Source organism: Pinus tabuliformis, chromosome 5_1 (genome assembly GCF_031772625.1).
Source record: "Pinus tabuliformis cultivar Carrire ecotype Pingquan chromosome 5_1, CPIR1, whole genome shotgun sequence".
NCBI classification, from domain to species: Eukaryota; Viridiplantae; Streptophyta; class Pinopsida; order Pinales; family Pinaceae; genus Pinus; species Pinus tabuliformis.
The window spans coordinates 299161309-299182942 of record NC_142305.1 but is presented as its reverse complement, the minus strand read 5'-3'; the positions used below and the strand labels follow the sequence as shown (position 1 = coordinate 299182942).

At 33.8% G+C, this 21634-nt stretch overlaps 1 pseudogene; it reads left to right on the top strand.

Annotated features, from left to right (window-relative positions):
• Nucleotides 1-2766: 2766 nt before the first annotated feature.
• LOC149164539 (uncharacterized) lies at nucleotides 2767-20473 on the top strand (annotated as a pseudogene).
• Nucleotides 20474-21634: the final 1161 nt, after the last annotated feature.

Here is a 21634-nt window from a genome sequence, read left to right as displayed (position 1 = left end):
CCCATTTGAGAAGAAATCGGTCTGAACCTTGAGTCCGAATTTTAGATCTTGTTTCACTAAATTTTGGGATATATGATCTAAGGAAGTTAGGGTTTTTGCAGACTCCCAAATTACATCTTAAACATGTGACCTTGGGAAAATCGTCATAACTTTCTCTCGGAGCATCAGATTAAAATTTCGTAAGACGTTACAGAAAGAGCACAGACTATAGTTTTTTTGTGTATTTTTCAGATCCAAAGATCAAAACAATGACACGTGGTACTTCATACAAGTTCACTATTCTAAAAAGGTATATAATCAGGTCATTTTGGGAGATTGTGCATAACTCTTTCTTGGAGAATCTAATTTCGATCAGACTAGTGGAATTGGAAAGAGGACGCAAAGGTATATTACAGGTCACGATTTCAGAACTGGAAGATCCGAAATTACAGAGTTACAGTCGTTTCAAGTTCGAGCTCCTAAAATCAAGAAAAAGCGAGATGAGGAAGTTTGATGGCAAGGATCCGGTAAATTGGATACTACAGATAGAGAAATATTTTGATCTACATGGTGTACCACTGTTACAAAACGTATGTATTGCGTCTAATTATTTAGAATCGAATCAATTTTTATGGTATAAAGGGCTTTGTTCTCGTAAACCACTTGTCACGTGGTCAATTTTCACGGAGGAAATGATAGCACATTATGAGGTTACAAAGACAAACACATTTAACCAATTGATAAATCTCAAACAAAAGTGTTCAATCGCAGAGCACATTGAGGACTTTCAAAAATTGAATATAAGGGAAAATGATATTCCAAAGAAGCAGAGGATTGATGTCTCCATAAGGACTTTAAGGATAACATTCAACATGAGGTTCGTCTTTCGGAACCTGATTCATTGAAGAAAGCATTTAGGTTGGCAAGAAAAGTGGAAAGAAAAATTATGGAAACAAGGATATCTACCCCTCATAGCTATAAACATGGAAGTGTTGTTTCTCCTAGCCTTCCACAACCTACAAGGGTGACACCACAACAATTGGAAGAAAAAAGAGCAAAATGACTTTCTTACAATTGTGATAACAAATACATTAAAGGTCATAAGTGTGCTGAGAAGAAATTATTTTATATTGATTGTGAAGAGGAGGAAGAAAAGGATCAAGAAACATCAAAAGAAGAGGATATACACCAGGAACCAACCTCGGAGAAAGAAGAAATGAATCTAATCATATCTTGTAAAGCATTGGAAAGAATTACCACTCCTCAAACTCTCAAGATAGAAGGACATATCAAGAAGAAAAAGGTTCAAGAAGTGAAATATCACATTGAGAAAGAAGAAATGAATCCGGCCATATCTTGTAATGCATTCGTCGAAATTACCACTCCTCAAACTATCAATATAGAAGGACATATCAAGAATAAAAATGTTCAAGAATTGAAAGATCACATCGAGCATCAAGAAATGAATCCGACCATATCTTGTAATGCATTGGAAGAAATTACCACTCCTCAAATTATCAAGATAGAAAGACATATCAATAAGAAAAAAAATAATAATGTTGATTGATTCAGGTAGTACCCATAATTTTATTCATTGTAAAATAGCCAAGGAATTGAATTGCTTCCTATATCTAGCACCAGAGTGTCAAGTGATGGTTGCAAGTGGAGGAACCATAAATTGCTCTCGAAAGTGCCATAATATCAAGCTATCCATGGGAGAATATGTATTGAAAAGCCCAATGCTTTACATTCCAATGGGTGGTGTTGATGTCTTACTAGGCGTCCAATGGCTACAATCTTTGGGTACGATAGCTTTTAATTTTCAAGAGCTTTTCTTGAATTTTTTTTGGGAAGAAAAGGAAGTTGCATTGAGGGGCATCGAAGGGAAACCTGGAAAGATAATCAACTCTAATGCCTACAAGACCATTCATAATAAAATAAGTTTTGATATATATTTTCATGTTGTTAACGTGATTGATATTATATGTGCATGCAAGTGTTTTGATTGGTTAAAATTTTCCATTATACTAATTCACCCCTTCCCTCTCTTAGTATAATCATATTTCCAACATTGTGTTCAGCCTGTTTTAGATTTGGAATCACTTTAATCAATCTCATTTACATTCTAATATCTATGTTCACCAGTTTGATCACTGGAATCTCATTTATTTTTGTTGAATGTAACATGTATCCAATTCATTTTAGTTAGAATTAATGCTTATATGTTTGTTACATATTGTTAATTGTTGTGAGTTTTTAAGTTAGTTATTTTTTAGTTAATTTGTTGAATGTAACATGTATCCCATTCATTTTAGTTAGAATTAATGCTTTACATGTTGTTAATTGTGGTGAATTTTTGGGTTAGTTATTTTTAGTTGATCAAATCCAGTTCTATACAATCTAGTTTAATCTGTGAGCTATTCTCATATATAATCATTGTATGATCAATAAAAATATAGGGAGATTTATGTTTAATTTGCAACTATGTTTTTCACTTAGTACTAGAGCTAGAAGGTCGTATATTTGATAAGCTCGATCCCAGATCTTAGTTGAACTTACGTCTCGGATCTATGTGTGATTGTTAACACAATAGTGCTCTTAAGAAGATTTTTCCTGTAAAATAAATAATATAGATGCTAAAATACTTTCCTCCATTTTTATGTGATATGGAAGGTGGTCGGTAACATTTTTCATGTTCGCACATTGTCTCATGGCCACTTTTGATTACCATGACGAATGTCGTTCAATTTGTAGTGCTGACACGTTTCTTAAACTGTTACAGAGACGATGGCTGGAGATTGGAGTTTAGTATTGGAAGGGTTGCTGGCCTTGCTTGCAATCATTGCAGTGGACATAACTCTATCAGTGTTACCGGTCAATAGATGCCTAAAACTTATATTTCTGATGCTCACTTTGATCTGTGAATTTATTCTACTAGCCTTTTGCATTTGTCTTCCTTTACGGCGTCTTGAAGAACGGAACCAAGGAAATGAAATTCCAGACATCGGCAATCGTGGACTCACCAAGATAATGATGGATTTCGTGGGCTATCTAGGTTTGTTGGTCGTAGTGGTGGCTAAAGTCACTGCATTGTGGGCAGCATGTAGAAGTCAGGACAGAAATTGAGAGTTTACGAGTTTGATATAATTAGCCACCCCTACGATATATTGATAATTAAGAGTTGAGATGTGATATTTTTTATTTTATTTTATATATATATATATATATATTTATTTATTTATTTATTTATTTATTTATTTATTGTGTGAGATAGAGAGTTGTTTTAATTGATATTTATCCCCATAGAAGTTTAAAAAAATAACCTTTTTGTGCTTCATAGTTTTTAACATGAGATCATTTTCTTACCAAATTTCGTTATTATGATATCTCTTAAATTTTATTTAGCTCAATTATGATTATGTAATTATATTGATAGATATGATTATTTGGAGATTTTTATAATTTTAATTATTGATAGATGTGATTATTTTGGAGATTTTCATAATTTTAGTTTAATTATCAATAATTATTAAATAGATAATAAATATATTATTTTTTTGGGATTCCACTGCATTAAGTAAGTCATTCATCTATGGCCATTTCCATGAGAGGTAGTCGACTAATTTCTCATGATTTTTTGAATAGTTCACTCAACACTCATTGCATCAGGTAATCTATGACCATTTTCATGATAGGTAGTCGTAACTGACTAATTTCTCATGATTTTTTGAATAGTTGACTCAGCTCTCATTACATCGGGTGATGCTCACAGGGGTGAAGAAGTGGGATTGAAACTAGTGAAATGAATCACATAGTGTCAATCATCACTTTCGGGGCTTGCACCCGGTAACCAGGACTTCCCGGGAGGTCAACCATCCCAGATCGCCTCTGGCCCAAGCACGCGCTTAACTGTGGAGTTTTCCACACAATCAAGCCCACTTAGCTTGCTATCCCATTTGCAAAAACTTAGCAAGTATTGTGCCTCATGAACCATTCAAGTAGAGTTCCCTTCACTCTGTTTGAATTTAAGTATAGGGGTTTTCGTAGTGCATTATATTGGATATCATTTTTTTGGGATTCAGCTGCATTAAGTAAGTCATTCATCTATGACCATTTCCATGAGAGGTAGTCATAACTGACTAATGATTTTTTGAACAGTTGACTCAACACTCATTGCATCGGGTGATGCTCAGGGGTGAATCCCAAAAAAATGATATCTAATATAATGCACTCGAAAACCCCGATACTTAAATGGATAATAAAGATTTAATCTCCACATAATATTCTAGAATATTCGTAGTAATATACACAATCAAAAGTTGAGATTTATATTCAAATTGGTTTTACTCTTTTCACCCTTTTAATTAAATTAATTAATTAAAACAATGTCATATGAACACGTCATGAAATGAATTATAGATTTTTACATCGATATACTATGATATTAACCTATAATATTATAACAAAACCTATTTACAAATTAAAAATTTATATAAAAAATAAAATGCTAATAAATTTTTATGATTAAAATTTTTGTTCCATATTTTAAAAAATATATATATTTAACTTATATTAATTCTTTTTATTTATTCATATAGTAAATTTTATAATTCTTATTATAAATCCTAATTTACTAGCCATTTAATTTTTATATTCAAATTAACATCACCTCAAATTAGTTATCGTGATTTTCCTAACCGTTTGTGCTAGTTTTTATATCGAAATTGGCATTCCTTCAGAGATGTATTTTGTTAGTTACTTATCATGCCTTTCCTAAACTCCGTTCCTCAAGTAATTAGGATTATGCAAATTTTATGTTGAAATTGGCATTGTTGTGCTCAACAATCCCTAACATTGAATGCTAGGTAAGTAGATGTCTCGAATATTAAATGCCAAGAGAGCAAATGTCCCTTCAATGAGATATTTGTTACATATTTTAAATATGATCTTTCAAATATAATTTTTCCCTTTAAGAATTACCTCGAAGATAAGTTTTCCTCAATAACTTGTCCCAACCATAATAACTCTCATAATTCGATCTAAAATGTGAAATATGTCATACAAGTTTAAGGAATTCAAACCTTACGTGTTTAGATTTACACACCGCAAACTCTCATATCTCGTTGTCAAATGTATCATTTATGTAAGATTCATAAATATTGATTGTATACGCTTAATATCATTACATTCACTACAACAAAACCCTGTGATTAGCATCCCTTTTTGCTTCCTTTTTTGCATATAGAGCCCATTTTTGGTGCTATTTGTGTCCATTTATCAAATATGGCACAAAACTTGATGCAAAAGTTTCACCGAGCTTTGCACTAAGTCTTACACCAAGTTTAGCACCAGGTATTGTAATAGGTTTTTACACCAGGTTTTACGCCAGGTTTTATGCCAAGTTTTGTGCCATTGTTTACACCATGTTTTGCAACAAGTTTGGAAACTAATTTTGTTTCACCAACATTTGAATCCTCTATTGCATCCACTTTTTGCACCTACACTTGCATCAACTGTTTCATCATCTCTTGCATCCTCTTTTGCATCATTTTTTAAATCATTTTTTTCATCCATTTTTGCCTCATTTTTTGCATCCCCTTTGCGCCAAGTTTTGCATCAAGGTTTGTGTCTAGTTTTTCATCTACTTTTGCATCGACTTTTGTTGCATCCACTTTCACATCTGGTTTTGCTACCATATTTACATCCTCTTTTGCATCTATTATTGTGTCCACTATTGCTTCCAATTTTTTGGTGCCATAATTTGCACCTAGTTTGGCACCTTCCTTTGCACCCATTTTTTCTTCTAATTTTGCATCCACGATTGCATCCTCATATACATCTAGGTTTTCATCGAATTTTATATATATTTTTGCATCCATTTTTGTATCCACTTTTGCATCAAGATTTGCATCAGGTTTTGTGTCTCATATTGCATCTACTTTTGCATCGAATTTTGTTGCATCAACTTTTGCATCCTATTTTGCATCCATTGTTGCACCCATGTTTACATCCACTTTTGCATCCCTTTTTGCATCTTCTTTTGCATATTCATTTGTTTCTTTTTTTGCATCTATCATTACATCCACTTTTGTTGTGCCACAATTTGTGCCATGTTTTGCACTTACTATTGTACCCATATTTTCTTCCAATTTTGCATCCATCTTCGCATCATGTTTTGCATCAAATATTGCATCTATTTTTGCATCCACTTTTGTGTTGGGTTTTGTGTCTCATTTTGTATCTTCTTTTGAATCTACTTCCATTGCATCCATATTTTGCATCCAATTTTGTTTCTCATATTGCACCCATGTTTGCATCCACTTTTACATCCCTTATTTCATCTTGTCTTGCATCTAAGTTTGCATATTTTTTTGTGTCTATTATTACATCCACTTTTTTTGTGCCACAATTTGTGCCATATCTTGTGCCTACTGTTGCAACCCACATTTGCATTCCACTTTTGCATCCAATTTCGCATCATCTTTTGTGTCCAAGTTTGCATCAAATATTGTTTATGCTTTTTGCATCCCATTTTGCATCTACTTTTACATCCACTTCTGATGCGTCCAATTTTGCATCTAATTTTGTGTGCACTATTGCACCCATGTTTGGTCCATGTTTACATCCCTTTTTGCATCCAAGTTTGCCTCCTTTTTGCATCCAATTTTGGGTCATTTTTTGCATTCGTTGTTGTATCCACATTTGTTTCACCACAATTCATGCTAAGTTTTATGCCTACTATTTCACCCATGTTTTCTTCCACTTTTGCATCCACGTTTGCATCCTATTTTGTGTCCAAGTTTGCATCAACTATTGCATCTACTTTTTCATCCACTTTTGTGTAAGTTTTTCTATCTTGTTTTGCATCTTCTTACGTTGTTTCCACTCTTGATCCAATTTTACATCTATTGTTGCCCCCATTTTTTTGTTCACTTTTGCATCCCTTTTCCAACGCTCATCATATTTTTTGCATTGATGATATTTCTTATTGTTGGAAGAATCACCGCACCTCTATAGAATCCGTAATTTGCACCCTGGGGATCCTAGTCACTGGTTTGTAATGTTTACCAAAACCTACGGGTTTTGGTGTAACGGCAAACCTCCACATCGTATCGGAGCTTGGACCCAGATTCGATTCCCCCGAGTTGCATTTGAGGCGGGGGTGTTGGAAGCATCACCGCACCTCTATAGAATCCGTAATTTCCACCCTGGGGATCCTAGTTACTGGTTTGTAACGTTTACCAAAACCTACGGGTTTTGGTGTAACAGCAAACCTCCACACTTATGACATTGATAATTATGAACAACTGATGACAATGTCAATAATTAGGATGATGATGATAATGAAGATGATGACGATGAGATGAATCGTGATTATGGTGATAATGACAATGATGATAAAGACAATGGGGGTTACAATGACAATGATGATGACGATGCTAATGACCTTGTCCAATCTTCCCAATTTTTAAATGTTTTCATGGTCATAATCAAAATCATTATCTTTGGCGTCATCTTCCAAGACATCATCATCTGATCATCATTGTCATTATTTCAATCTTGGTCATTATCAACAATAATAACAGCATGAATGATGATCAGATGATGTCCATGACGACGATGACAATAATGATGATAGAAATCACATTAATTATGATGATGGGGTTGATGAAAATTATAATGATCATGATAATGGAAGTGATGATTATAATCATCAATCATCTCTAAAAAATAGAGTTGTTATTTCTCTTGCATATATCATTTGTCCTAGCAACCCTTTTTTAGCACTCGTAATTTTTTGGGTTGATGATATTTCTTATGACACCTATAATTATGAACAATTTATGACAATGTCCATAATCACAATGATGATGATGATGAGGAGGAGGGCATGAATGGTGATTATGATGATAATGCAATGGTGACAATAATGATGACAATGATGGTGGTGATGACGAAGATAATGAAGATGATGACAATGATTATGATGATGCCAATGACCTTACAGTCATAGATTTATGAACTTACTAGTTTCAAGATCATCTTCTGCATACGTATCATTATAAAAATTTTTACATTTTCTGTCTCTCTTGGGATATTTTCCTCTTATCCATAATATCTATTATCTTTTCCATATACATTAAATAGAGTTAGAGGGTCACCTCATCTGTAAATGCCCCATTTATTATGAGATTCAAGGGATGTTTTATTGTCTTTATCAAGACTTGGAAGGATCATTTTTTACTCTCTTTCAATACATGTCTAACTCTATTTATGAGGGAGGTCCTTGGATTTAGATATTTATATAAGGCCTTATGTGGCCTTCCCTTTTTCAACTTTTCCAAGGGGATCACCTCCTTCCATGTTGTCTTTCCTACATAGGGCAAAAATTGACAAACCAAGATTTAAAATTCTTCAACTATAAAATTGGTGATGCCTCATACCTCTTCTTGACCCCCTCAATAGGACATCTTTCTTCAAAGAGACTATTGAGGATTTCCCATCATAGATTGCAGGTTGGATGTAATAGGACCTATTTCCCTACTTCATGTTGAGAAACCAAGTGTTAGAAGAAAATGATTGATTTATTTTAACTTGATAATTACTTGTGAACGATGTATGGCTTCTTATTAGTTAGATTGTCTTCTTCATCAAGTAATTACACGAAAATGAAAAACATAAATATCACATGGAAACAAAGAACACCAAGAATTAGGCTCCGATCTAGGGAAAAACCCAAAAATACTTCTCTTATAAAATTAGATCAAAATGAGATATACAAGACCCAAGACCAAGACCAAGATTTCCACAAATATCCAAGTCAACCCTACTCCAAGTCTCCTCCAACCAAGTCAAAGTCAATGAAATTTAGCGTTGATTAAACACTCTAAAATAAGGTCAAATAATAGAATTTTTGGACCTATAGTGAAGGATGAAGTTCAGACCTGTAATTTTCATAGAGAAGCCACAAAATATTCACACGTGTGTGCAGAAACAGGCTAGAAAAATCATAGTTTATCTATCCTTTAATTCCAGTTGTCTTTTATTCTTGTTTGGCACAAGAAACAATGTTTTGTGATGATAAGTGATTGGTATTCCAAGTGATCGATTTGACTGATATATATACCTATCCAAGAGGGTCGAATAGATGCCTCTCAGGCCAACTTGTTCAAGGAGGGCTGACTTGGTCTTGTGTTGATTCTTTGACTCAAAAAAAAATCCTTTTCTTTTTCTTTCAAAATTCCAAATGGGACTTGACTCAAATACATTTCTCTTGACTCAAAATAATTTCCTTTTGACTCTATAAGCATGAAGAAAATGCTTTGACCAAAATGAAATAATAATAATGAATATAATAATAACTATTAATGATAAAAAATACATTTTATTGCATTACAAAGACCGACACTAGTTACATTTTTCAACACTCCCTCTAAACTAGGGAGGTACTCATAATGAGACAAAAAAGTACTCTCAAGTTGAAATATTCATATAAGAAGGGATCTGGATTGATAAGCATCAATGATGATTTACATCATCATAGACAACATTGTCAAAATAGCAAGGCCTTGACTAACAAGCTCTATCTCTCCATTAGATTAGAGCATAATGTTGGGAGGCATAAATTTGGACACCACTACCTCTCTAGGAACTTACCCCACTAGGATGTTCACCAGGTATGTCCTCACATGATCATTTCCTAATCCACTTTCATAATATGTGACACCAGTAAATGTTGATCCTCATGACTATTCTTATCTTGGATTAATGTACTTGATTTATGGTGGTTAGTCCTAGTCAAAGTACAAATTCTAAAAGAATATTGGGCCTGGATGTTTATCCAACCCACCATTCTCCCTACTAGTGTCTTTACTAGGCTTATGATTATTAGTCCTGGCCATAGTACATGACACATGGATAATATGGTGTCCACCCTCACTCCCTCTCAACTAAGGAGGAGACATCCACAAGCATAAGCTTTTCTCAAGAATACCCATCATTTTCATAGAGAATAACATCATTAATTTTTTTTCATTGCATGAAGCCTTTATGATTAAGCATCCATAGATTTGTGGAAAAATATTCCCCCTTTTGTCATTTGTGATGAACGAAAATCAAAAAGTGAAAGCCAAAATCATTAAAGATCCACTAGAATGATTTATCTAAGTCTAAAATCTAAAGTTGAAGTGAAAATTCATGTAAATCTTATATCTATGAGTTGTTCCAAACTTATGAAAACCTCCTTCCCTAAGTCCTATATATAAGAAAAAAAGAAAGAAAGAAAAATAAGGCCCAATGAATGGTAGCTCATGTATTCACTCCCTTTTTGGCAAACATGTGAATATATACACTCCTAGTCACACTTGATCACATGCTTGTAATGATTAAATAATGAAGTCCTCTTTTCCATCATTTAAGCACCTCGTTGAGGATCTAGGGAATGTTTGTTGCCTAAGGGTTTCATGTCTACTCTTGGTTTACTTATGTCATACTATGGTCAATTTATGTGATGGAGTGAAATACCTAAGTTTGTCGAGTTATTAGAATAGTGTATTAAGTTAGTCACCACACACACATGTATTACATCTCATTAATCCACATGTGTGGGTTGGAGACTCATTGCTTGAGAACTTTAATGGAGACTACTTTAGGGCTTTGATGGTATTGCTTACAAAATCTCTTGGTAAACATGGTGATTCATCCTTTCCTTCCCTAAAGACACTTGATAATATTGATGTCACTCCCAATAATCCACGGAGATGGGGAGTATAACTTAATTGTGCTGGAAATAGAATTCAAAAATAGAGGTTTTGCATTTGCGATATTGGAGTCATAGACATTGGATACATGGTAGTAGTCATGGATGCTAATTAACTAAAATTGTATTTTCATAATGCGAAAAGAGGTAAACATATTGGTAACCTTGTTGTCCTAATCATTCCAAATAATAGCCATTCCACCCAAGTATCTCTAAGCATCAATCACTATTGCTTGGAAATTCCTCCCAGATTTGATAATTATATGAGGTAGAACCTCACTTAATATTTTTGTTTCTTATATCAACATTATTGATGGGTGCTTTGAATACCATTTTTCTTTTATGATTCTTTATTTTACTTTAATATTGAGGCCCCTCATGTTCCATGAAACTATTTTCATGGAGAATTTACACAGAAAGGAAGTATAATGTGACAAAAAAAAACATGTTTAAATATTTAAGAGCTTAGACAATGCCACTCCTATATTTCCTTAACCCGGGACCAAATGGTGAACTTGATGGCCTTAAGGTAAATTGACCAATGAAAATCTCAAAAAGAGGCGACTTTTGACCTTAACACATACAAGTTAATATAATAAAACAAAATATGCATAAGAATTTAATCAATCAATGAATCATTAAAAAAATATCCAAAACAATTTCATCAATCAATGAATCATTACATTATAGAATACAATCTATAAACCTTTTGGGAACGTTTTGCTAAACCATGCTCAAAACCAACATATTTAATATTACTATTTAACAATAATATGGACAATAACACATTTTCATAAATTAAATAACATGTTATCAAGCCTAAGAAATGTCACTAACTGAAAACTAAAAGGCATGCAACTAATGGGAGAGACCACTCAAGGCCACCATAAGACAATGAATCTATTATGACCAAGATTAATGGGGACAAAGGTCTACAGAGGAAAAAGACAAACCTATTTTAACTTTATTGTTTTATTAGGTACAAGTTGAACATCTCAAGATATAATGAAGAGAAAAAATTAATTTTATTGCATTAAGAAAACCCAAGCACATTCTATAACTTAGCAAGGAAGAGATGTATAATACCCAATGCCCATCTCAACGACACAATGCATGGCATTAAGTTAATTTTTTATATATAATTTAAACTTCTATCATAAAATCACAAATTTAGCATGAATGGAATGTTTAAAATCCATTTTTATAATATATATATATATATATATATATATATATATATATAGATATCTATATATATATATAATTTTTGTTATAAAAAAATACCAAAAACTAAATATGTTTTTTAGAAAATAAAAAAAATACTAAAACTAAATATATATTTTAAAAAAAACTAAGACATAAGCAAATAATTATTTGTTTATGTTTTAGTTTTTTTTTTTAAATATATATTTAGTTTTAGTAAGAAAATAATAATTTACCAATCATGCATGGACATCATAAGAAACATTGAAAATATAATATGAAGAACAAATGGGTACCTACTTCATATGCATTAAAAAATGCTTCTACTATTGAATGTGAATTACAAGTGTAATCTTAGTTGGATCTCCAATATATCTTAAACCTTGTTTTCATTTTATTTTTTAGTACTATTAAATGTTATTATGTTCTACCTCATTTTATGGCTAGCATTGTAACAAAAATATGCATTGTCCTATAGAATTAGTACTAAGATGTAATATATATTTTTTTTTCTAGAACGCTGCAGGTAATGGCCATGAAGATGATGATACAGACTATGTTTAGATTACATCATATATCAGAGATGAGGATGATGAGGATGGCGATGGCATTGGTGATGATTATGTGGATGAGATGATCAGAATGATCAGGATGATGATCATGGAAATGATCATGAGGATGATATTGACTATGATTTTTATGGTGCTAGCTAGCCATGTGTTATTTTTTATATTTAGTTGGGATGTCTTAACATGGTAATCATATATTTGAATTTTAGTTGATTTGAATAATGATGATGATACTATTGGTACTATCTTGTTACCTTATGAATATGTTGAAAATTGTTTACATTTTTTAATGAAGAATTATTGTGTATGACGAGATTCCTATTTTTTTATGGATGTTATGAATTTACCTTAGAATAATGATATCTATGAAACATTTTGATTTGGTAATCATACATTGACTTTTAGTTGATTTGATTAAATATGATGATGATATTATCATTTTTATCTTGTTATTTTATGTATATATTGAAAATTATCAACATTATTTTGATGGAGAATTATTATGTATGATGATATTACTATCTTTTGATGGATGTTATGAATTTACCTTAGAATAATGGTTTTCACAAAATATTTTGATCTAATAATCACACATTTGAATCTTAGTTTATTTGATTAAAGATGATGAGGATATTATTAGTATTATCTTGTTACTTTATATATGTGTTGAAAACTATCAATGTTTTTTGATGGAGAATCATTATGTATGATGATATTACTATTTTTGGATGTAATGTTGTGAATTTATCTTGGAATAATGATATATGCGATAAGTGTTGATTTAGTAGTCATATATGTATATTGAAAATTGTCAATGATTTTTTTATGGAGAATTGTTATATATGAAGATACTACTATATTTTTTATGAATGTTGTCAATTACCCTTAAATTTGTTTACAAATATTAAGCTATCAATTTGAATTGTGATATCTTCTTAAATATGTTATACATGAAAATACCTCCTCATCAGCTTGGAGGAGAATACTATATTGTTGGCTGAAATACCCCTATCTCCTAGACTATATAAGACTATAATACAAGTTATGTACTATGAGGACCATGTTATCCTAGTCTATAACAAGTTGTCCCCTTCATCTAACTTTTGTTACCAAAATTCTCACTCAGTCACGAGGAAAAAAGCTTGAGTTAACTAGAATTTCACACTCTTGTTCACTTTCGGAAACTCATATGGTGGAATGTGATCTCTTTATCCTCATCTTTAAATTTTTCCTAAAAACGAAAAGCATTCAAAAGGAGGAAAGAGCCATAAAGCATGGAAAAGCATTTTCCTAAGCACAAAAGCATCTAAAAAGTGGAAAAAAATTATTTTTATATGAGGAAAAATTATTCACCCAAATGATTTTGCCCAAATTGAACTAATGAGAAATTTAGGAAATCTTCATAGCCTTCACTTTCCTATATATTGGAGGCTTGGCCATTGAGAAAAGGATGGAAATTATTGTATTGTCACGCTGCTGAGATCTATCTTGAGAGGGAGAGTTTTGGAGCTAGGAGTTGGGGGAGGTGTTGTTGTAACTGCATCTGATGGTTGTAACTTTCCTCCAACTCCTTTATTAATATAGATCGGTTGTTCTTCCTTCCATATGTTGTTATTCATTCTTTACTTATTCTATTTAACTAATGAATGTATGGGATTTTATTTTATATTTATTTATTCAGTAATATTTATATGTTTATGATAGTTTCGATTATCAAGATATTATGTTGTGAAGGTTTCTTTGTTCTCTCTCTTATGTGTAGGACCAAGCTTTGGAGCTAGCTAGGAGCGCTTCCCAGCTACACTGAAAACTCCAACAAGACCTGCATGCGAGGACTCACAGGAATTACTTCTCTTCTTCTTAATCTCTACTCTACATCTTGATCTACTAAGAATCTTGAGCCTTAGAACAACCTTTCTCTTACTCGGTTTGTCCTAGGTTTCTAGGATAAACTGAGAGGGTTTTATGTTCATCTAACCATGCATTAAATCCTACACCAAAATGATATTTAGAAACTGTAATACTATGTAATTGAAATTATTAAAATGAACCCATAAAGGGGGTCATAAATGGAAATAAAAGTAAAACTCTAAACAAGAAGCCAAAAGTGGATGTAACCATGGATGCAAAATTGGGAGTAGAATTGGATGTTAAACAAGCCATAAAAACAAGATGAAAACATTGATGCAAAAATGGTTTTAAAATAGAACTAAAAAAGGGTGCAACACTAGATATAAAGAAGGGAACAAAATAGGGCATACAAAAGGATACCAAATTGGGTGCAAACAAGGATGAAAAAATGGACACCAAATTGAGAATGCAAAGAAAGGTGTGAAATTAGGATGGAAAATTGGGTGCAAAAAGGATGTAAGAAAAGATACAAAACAAGATGAAAATGGGACTAAAAAGAGAAACCAAGGATGCCAAAAATGATGCATAACTAGATGAAAATTCAAACTAAAATCTGGTTACAAAATGAGATGCAAATGTGGACACAAAATGTGGTTGAGAAAATGATGCAAATTTGGATACCAAAAAGGATGCAAAATTAGATACCAAAAAGGATGCAAAATAGGATATAGAAAATAGTGCAAAATTAGACGCAAAAGTAGCAAAAATGGGCATAAAAATGGCTGAAATTTTGATACAAATTGATATGCAACCTTGGATGAAAAATGAGGTGCAACAAATTATTCAAAACTTGGTGCAAAAACAAATGCAAAAGTAGACAAAAAAAAAAGGCTCAAAATTGAACGTAATATTAGAGACAAAATGGAATACAAAGGTGAACACAACACATGGTTCAACATAGGATGAAAATTTAGATGCTTAAAAGGATGCAAAATTGGATGCAAGAAATGGTGTTAAAAATGATGCTAAATTGGATGTAACAAATGATGCAAAATATGGTGCAAAATAGGATGCAAAAAAGGGAGACAAATAAAACGCAAAAGTGGTGCAAAGATGGATGCAAAATTTGGCATTAAATTAGATTCAACATATGGTGCAAAATAGGATGAAAAAAATGGTGCAAAAAAAGGTAGAAAAACTGGCGCAAAAATATATGTAAAAATAGGTAAAAAATTAGAAGAAAAAAATGGCATAAGACTAGATGCAAAAACTGGCACAAACTGGATGCAAAAAAAGGCACTAAATCAGATGCAAAAGATGGTGTAAAACTCGATGCAAATTACGACACAAAACTAGAAGCAAAGAATGACACAAAATAGGAAGCAAAAAATGATACAAAAATAGATGCAAAAAATGCCACAAAACTAGAAGCAAAACCTGTTGTAAAACCAAATGCAAATCTTGGTGCAAAAAATGATGAAAAATTTGGTGTAAAAAAAGATGCAAAATTTGGCGCAAAAAAGGACGCTTTAAAAATTGTACAATAGAGCCAGATTTAGCGCCAGGCTGCTCATCCCAATTGAGAAAAAAATGCACTAAAATCTGGTGCTAAATCTGGCGCAATTTTCTTGTTTTGTTGTAGTGATTCTACACTTAAAACCTTCACCTTTACCCTATTTGTAAGGAAACCTAAGTGCAAATTCAATGTGAACCAAAATTTTAAAATAGTTATTACTCTTTCTACGATGATACAAACAAAAGTTATAAAAAAGAAATGTGTTAGAATTGGTACAAAAGAAGGCCCATTAAATGGAAGGTGGTGTTGGAATTAATGGAGAAAGCTAAATTTAGATTACTGTTATGATGATGATATGATTGAGACTCTAATATTAGATCTTAGATCCTACTATCTAGCGAGTGGTTGAAACCACCCTGATTGTGTGAAAGCCTATATGTACTAGGCTATTGAAGATAGATTGTGTATTGTGCATAGTACTTGGGCACTGTCCATGTATCTGACCTAGAGAGCCATTTAATTAATAGAATATTCAATTTTTATCATGGTATCAGAGCTTCAAGGTTGTCAATCTTGTAAGCCGATTGGAGAGCGTGACTGAGGCAAAATCATCGCTTGGATTGGAGGGCTAAACGTACCGATACCACTGTGGAACTACACATTTTTTTATTTTGTCAGTCGTCGCAGATGTGAAGTGTACAGTTGCGAAGTTCTTCTCGAGACCGTGGTGTATAAGAGCGCCGACTGTGTAAACATAAAACAAGGCTGCATGTTCAAGGAAGGCGGTGACTGTGTTATCGCCGATGATTGAAGTCCAAATCTGTGGGGAGCGCATGGAGAAACAAAGTTGCACGAAGCTTCTGATCCGTCATTTACTTCTGAAGTGTTTTGGATTAAGTAGCAGCCCGATTTCTTAGCTGCGCGATAAGTTTTTTCAAGAAGATTTGCATCTTCCATCGAACTGCTACAATGCATTCTCCCCAGCAAGGCCCACACCTATTTTTCCTGGTAGCCTCCATAACTTGTCTCAGGATCCCCTCTGGACTACACCATGTGTGTTGTGGCTGCTCTTCATCTTTCATCTCGAAGCAGGTGAAGTTCACAACTATTCGATGTTTCTTTGACATGCGTGCATGACCGTGTGGGAAAGCACTTTAACCTGAGGCACCCAACTTACAAGCAATGTCCGATATTTGATTCGTTCTTCAAAGCTATCAGGTAAAACTGCAGTCTTCCCATCTTCAATCTCTGAGTGGAGAACCCACAAAGAATGTGATGAAAAATCCACGTATAACCAGCAGTTGCGCCAAATTCATGAGAGCGTTAACATGACCTTGCACAGGAAATGGAAAAATCATTGTGTGGCAGCTGTGGCGTGGTTAAAGGGATAAACATTTGATCTGCTCCTGAGGTTGAGGTTGCTACGGTCTACCGAGAAGGTTTTGTCTTGATTGAGGCCAAACTGTTTAAGACCAGCACTGAGTTGATCATGGATTGGTGGTTCCGCGTGGATTCAATTGTTGGTGCCTTTGATCATTGTAGATTCATGGTGTCATGGATTGGTAGATCTGCCTCTGGGTGTAGCGTAAAAGAGTGAAAATCACTGCAGGATCGGAGGAGGGCGGTTGATTGCAGAACGTTGGTTTATGTTTCAGTGGTAGCTTGCTCATCCATGTGGCAATGTTTCTCTTGTAGCAAATTTGTCCTCAAAATTTAAGTGTTTGAGACACTTAAGTTGCAAGTTGTGGAGATCCCAAAACTAATTCAGTAAATTTTCTTGTAAATTATTATATGCCATAGAAAACGCAATTTTTTTTTTTTGCTGATTTGAATCCATCTTCAGAAATATGTGCATCAGAATTAGATATTGAGAAAGCTTGTGAGAGGTCATTTAGTTGCTCGTCGCCAGAGCTGAGGGCACTAAGACCTACGTGGCACAAAAGCCACAGTCTACAAGGTTCCATAGTTGAAGAGCTTCCAAAGGGAGAATTTCCCCCCGCGTGGTAACCGGGTTGTTGGAGCTCGTTAGAGGACTGTGTGGAGCCAAAAAAAGAATCTCGAAGCACGATAAGCTGGACTTTAACAACAAGTCTATATTTTTAGATATTTTTTATTCTAATGATGAAGATTTTTTCATGTGGCCATTCAGAGGCATTAGCATGGGCAGTATGTTCGAGTCAGAAGAAATTTTATAAAAACAATGTGGTTCTTAAGTATGGGGGATTTACGCAGTGCATTATATTAGATATCATTTTTTTTGGGATTCAACTGCGTTAAGTAAGTCATTCAAACGTATGACCATTTCCATGAGAGGTAGTCGTAACTGACTAATTTCTCATGATTTTTTGAATAGTTCACTTAGCACTCATTGCATCGGGTGATGCTCACAGGGGTGAAGAAGTGGGATTGAAACTAGTGAAATGTGGAGAACAAATCACATAGCATCAATCATCACTTCCGGGGCTTGCACCCGGTAACTAGGACTTCCCAGGAGGTCACCCATCCCAGAACTCCTCTGGCTCAAGCGCGCTTAACTGTGGAGTTTTTCCCACAATCAAGCCCACTTAGCTTGCTACCCCATTTGCAAAACCTTAGCAAGTATTGTGCCTCATGAACCATTCAAGTAGAGATCCCTTGACTCTTTTTGAATTTAAGTATGGGGGATTTGCGCAGTGCATTATATTAGATATCATTTTTTTGGGATTCAACTGCGTTAAGTAAGTCATTCAAACGTATGACCATTTCCATGAGAGGTAGTCGTAACTGACTAATTTCTCATGATTTTTTGAATAGTTCACTTAGCACTCATTGCATCGGGTGATGCTCACAGGGGTGAAGAAGTGGGATTGAAACTAGTGAAATGTGGAGAACAAATCACATAGCATCAATCATCACTTCTGGGGCTTGCACCCGGTAACCAGGACTTCCCAAGAGGTCACCCATCCCAGAACTCCTCTGGCTCAAGCGCGCTTAACTGTGGAGTTTTTCCCACAATCAAGCCCACTTAGCTTGCTACCCCATTTGTAAAACCTTAGCAAGTATTGTGCCTCATGAACCATTCAAGTAGAGATCCCTTGACTCTGTTTGAATTTAAGTATGGGGGATTTACGAATGTGGTTCTGTTGATGACCACGAGAATTAAGAGGCACAATTTGTTGTGCAAGATGCTGAGCTTGAAGACAGACGAGCTGACCTTCAGGAAGGGTGTAAATAGGAACAAAGTGTTGAAGATCAATGGGACAAGCCACATGAAGCTGATTACAAAGACGTGGCAGAAGAAGACAAAGCTGGAGAGAATTTAGATTATGATGCTCTCATTAATATTTCTGTGTGTACAGGCGTTACATCAATGAATGATGAAGACATCATAGCTGACTTTCAGACGGTTGACACCGGAAATAGTGAGAGGGAAAATTATCCTATCCAGCCTGCCACAATCTTGAGAAGGACGAGAATAAGAATTCAAGCTTTCCATCACTGGGGAAGGAATGAGGTGAAGAGATATCACTACATCATGGCGAGGAAAGAAAAGATGAAGCCTCGACTCGAGATGAACAAGTATGGGCTCTGCTGCAAGACGACAAAAATGAAAACCTCTATTACCGAGTTTTTTCATTTTTTAATTGTGAGCATAGGTGAGACTAGACCAACAGGCATATGTTATTGTTCAGTACCCTTTCTCCATTAAGCGGGAGTGTTGGAATGAATGGAGAAAGCTAAAATTAGATTACTTTTATGATGATGATAGGATTGAGACTCTAATATTAGATCTCAGATCCTACTATCTAGGGAGTGGTTGAAACCACCTTGATTGCGTGAAGGCCTATATGTACAGAGGTGATCGGATTGCAATATTGTGCAATAGTCTCATAAGGTGAAGGAAAAAGAAAGATTGATTGTATAATGAGGGATTTTGGCATCTGTTATCTCAAGGTACGACAAGAAGTCCCCACTCTCTGATTTAAGTAATCCTCTCAACAAGCCAATCACCGTAGTTTATGGAGATGCAGATCAGTGTAGAGATTTCAGTCAATCTAAGAAAAGTAGAAGCAGAAGAAGCCTATATAGGTCTATTATAGAATACTGGAGTGAGAAGGCATGGGAAACGAAAAGATATCAAGATATATTAAAGGAATTTTCTTGTGATTCTAATTATTTCAGTGATTTCTAGTCCTCTAAGACAACTTCTGACTCAACCAACAAAGAGGCCAAAGTTGATTGTCCTTATTCAACTTTGACACATACTTCTAGCACTCCTAGAGTTAATATGCTTATAAACATTGAATTAGATGAGTTGAATGGGTATCTTTATCTGGGATTCAGTTTTAATTATGAATAAATGCCTGAGCTCTCAATACCTTGCTAGCCTTGGAGTTATGTTATGCAATCAGCAAACAGTTTCAAGATGAACACCATCAAAAATTTTGTCTTGTGTCTACTCTTGATAAAAGGAAATATCCAAATAATGAGGGATATTCATAATCTCCTATTGCCAAGTGGAAAATCTCCATCACAAGAGATGATCCCTAACAAGTGAAGGAACAATTGAAATTTTGGGCTCAAGTTGTGGCCGATATTTTTCATCTTTGTGGCTAATACTTAAAAAATGAAAGCAAAATCTCTATTTGAGGCTTAATCTGTGAGAGATTATGTCATATTTTGTTGGAGAGTGATGAAGTCTAGTGATTTCCATTTCATAGATATATCTATGGTGCTGCTAGAAAACTATATGACCTTTACATTTGCAACAATTTATTCTTCTTCTTGTATCGGGAATCCTCCTTTACTCATGCCCTTTATTACTATATCAATTGACTTGTAAATGTGTTCCTATAATTTTTTGTGACAAAAAAAATAACATTTCAAAAATCAAATATTTAGTGATATGATGCTTATTCCCAAGAAAGTTAACTGTTTTGAATCTTGCACGTTCTTCCAATTCAACAATAATGATAGAATAGCTAATTTTTTTCCTATTTAAGATATTGCTACAATTCATATTTCAATTAACTCTTCTTTTGGACACTGTGCAGATGACTTTCATGGAAAAACACCTCAATACCTATCTAATTCTCCTGAGTTTAAGATGTTCAATATATAGTTGATGTGAAATTTCAACCACTGCCATCCTATCCATTTCATCTTGGAAACCCTCCTGAAGCTCCATCATCACCTCATGTATCTCTTCCACATCTTCTAACTTCCCAACCTGATCACATAATTCTTTAAAGAGTGCTAGCTCAATGGAAGAGCACCTAATTTATATGTAGGAGGTTGGTGGTTTGATTCCATTGTGCCCTAATATGAATTAATCAATGATATTGTTGTTTATTTTTAATTAAAAACATTTTATATTGATTTATATCAATGGTGAGATATTTTTCTGGATTCATTGTTTTATATTGTCTTTAAAAAGACGAACGACATATTGTCTCTATAAAGACAATATGTCTTTAATCCAAATTATTGTCTCTGAAGACAGAAAAATGAAATTGTCTCCTAAGAGACAATAACACTTGTGCCATATATTGTCTTTTTAAAAACAATTTTTTAAGACATTAATTTGAGACACTCGCTTAAAAGCAATATTTAAGACAATATACAAGTTTCTTTTTGTCTCAAGTTAAAACAATTTACCAAAAAATTGTCTCAAATATTGTCTTAAAACCCCCTTGTTGTAGTATCCACACCTCACACTCTACTTTACACAAATCGAACCCTTTTTGAAATAAAAGGAATTATTATTGCCCTTGTTAT